Here is a 3,033-nt window from a genome sequence, read left to right as displayed (position 1 = left end):
GACGGTCCGTCCTGCCATTCCGTTACGAAGTTCAGAGAGTCGATTTCAGTACCCAAATTTCAGAATTCTAAGTGTTTTGGAACGAGACTCCCTCGACGGTCCGTCGTGCCCATGACGGTCCGTCGTGGGTTTCGTCGTCTCAGCCAGTTTTTCCTGAAATAAAATCTGCAGCTCAAAACGACTAAACAGGTCGTTACAGAAAATCAACCAAATCAATCAAGACTTAAGAGTCGATAAAATCAAAGGACAAAATAAGGAAATAATATCGGACTAGAATCTCCAAGAAGCACAAGATAAATTAAATTAAGGAAGGAATATCATGCCAACATTGAATCAAATCGAAGATGACTATCAAGCCAAGACTCAATATCTTCCCACAAGGAAAGAATTGATCTATCATGCACATATCTAATATGGACATGATTCAGCAGATCAATTACAATTAAATCGAGGATAAGATCAACGATCCTTGATTCAGACACCCTTGGGTTTCTTATAAGAGCATACACTATATAAACCTCATCGGTCATTAGAGTGAAACAAGAAACTTCACTTGAACTTATTTGTAATCTTCTTCATCTTTGATAAAGCTTTGTACACAAGAGTGAAAAATTGTAAAAGAAAATGAGAATGAGAGATTTTGAGGGTAGGTTATACAAGTAGAGGTAGTGTCAACAATAGACGGTCTGATTTGCACATCAGACTACTCATTTTGTACAGTCAAATTTGTTCGAAGCTCTTAAGGAAACCCTTGAAACCCAAGGAGGTTGAACTAGGAACCATATCGATGATCCGAACTAGTATAAACTATGTTATTTTACTTTCAACATATTGTCTTGTTTTTATATTGTTGAGCTAATCTGTAGTCGACTATTCCTCACTAGGAATAGGTAAAATTGACCTTAATATCTTCAAATCTGGTGCACCATGGGATAAATTAAGCACCACTGCTTGATGCATTCCCTCTTCAATCATAAAGTCTTGTCTTTCCTCCATTGAAAACTTGATAGTAGGTTCTTCGTGAATTATTTCGATTGATTTTCCGATTATCTTTTAGTTAATTCGAGCAAATTGTTTAGGATTTATAATATTGGAATTGAAAAGGGTGGTGTATGTGATGGTTTGGGGTGGTGGGGCGGTTTGGACAGCCTCGAAAAGAGGCCATCCAGTGGTCGTAGCAGCCATGAGAGCTTCGAGCTTTTGGCTAGGAAGGAACCCTAGGTCAGCCCTTTTTTGTTGTTGAAAATACAATATTTTGAGAAAAACACTTTTTAAAAAATAACGTAATAGGTGTTTGGTAAATTTGTAAAACTACTTTTAAATAGAAGCAGAAACAATTTTTCGTTGTTGAGATGAAGCTAATAGTTTCTCACTTTTAGAAAAAGATAAAGCATAAATGTTTTCTTTAAGACTAAAACCTATACATATATCTTTATTTATATATCTCTTATTAATTAATTAAGATATCTCATAGGTTCAATTACGTTTTATACTTTCATTTAATAATTAACTTTTGTTTATTTTTATGTAATAAATTTTATATTTTATTTTATGATTACGTATTATTATTATATTTATTATTTTACGTATTTACAATATTAGAAAACAAGAAGAAGGTATACATTTTTGTAAGACTAGAAAAAAAAGAATCTAAATTCTTAGATTGCATGAGTTTGTAATATGAACATTTGCTTTGTTTGAGTGAAATAGAATTGAATTTGAAATCATGTGAGTACAGGTCATGATTTTCACCATTTTTGAGTAAGGAAATTTCCACGTAAATTGCTTATGTCTTTTACTTTAGCATTACTATTTTAAATTACTATTTTTACTGAATTAAGGAACCTAATCCGTTGACATATAGGGGATGCATACAGTCTAACATGGACTAAATCTAAGATCCACATTAGTAAGAAAATGAATTCAATTTACCCCCTCTTACACTTTGAATATTTTATCTACTACTTATATATAAGTGGCAATAAGCACAGTTGAAGGTCAACATGTCTGCTTCAGTTGTGTGCTTATTCACACAATTATTTGTTTGGCCTACTTGATTAGGCTTGACATTTTAACCCTGAGGTTTGGGGTTCAAACCTTGCCAACATCATTTTATACTTTTGTTTTGATTTCAGCTTTTTTTTCTCCGTAAATCAATTACTCCCTCCATCCATTTTTGTTTGTCATGTAAATTACCTTAATTGATATTAAAACAAAAAATTTAGATACTCAAAAATTATATTGCAATTTTTTGCATATCAATAAGATGAAAAAATATATTGTAAAATGTTAGTCAATGTTTTTATAATTTGACTTTAAAAATGGAAAGTATGATAATTAATAGTAAACGGAGGGAGTATTACTTTTGATAGCTAAAGACTTCTACATCTACTAATTGATTTATGAGATTTTCACATTGAAAATTTGTGTTTTAGTTAGTAGAGGTCTTTAATCAATTTCAGCTTATTTATGATTTGAATTTTGTATACGTAAATATATTTTCTATTCATATTTTAGTTATTCCATCTTAACAACACAGGAGGCAGCCAACACGTCTGCTTCACATGTGTGGTTCCACGTTATAATTAACAACATATTGACTCTTGAAATTCTATTTGTGTCACATATATTAGGACAAGAAAAATAACATATATTATTTAAAAATTAGAGATACTATAAATTACAATAATTAATAACTTAAAGAATTGAAAAATTATATTAAATTTTAATTGACTCTCTAATTTTTAGCTCTGTCATAAAGTGAGACAAAAAATAATAGATATTGGGCCCGTACTAGCACTGGCGCATGTGTCTAGTATATATATATATATAAAGTAAGTGATGATGAAAGATGGAGAGCCATGCATGCATGCAAACTTTTGATTAACATTCCATGTGTCATATTATATATATATCCCTTTTTGGTGTTTAGAAATATATTTGAAGGATACAACTTTGGTCCTACAAAAAGCTATAGTACAAAGAAGCTTCATCGAACTTCGCATTAAGATATGATGAATTCCTTGTCTTCAC

This window comes from Solanum pennellii, chromosome 12, assembly GCF_001406875.1.
Source record: "Solanum pennellii chromosome 12, SPENNV200".
Taxonomy (NCBI): Eukaryota; Viridiplantae; Streptophyta; class Magnoliopsida; order Solanales; family Solanaceae; genus Solanum; species Solanum pennellii.
This window is presented reverse-complemented; position numbering follows the sequence as displayed.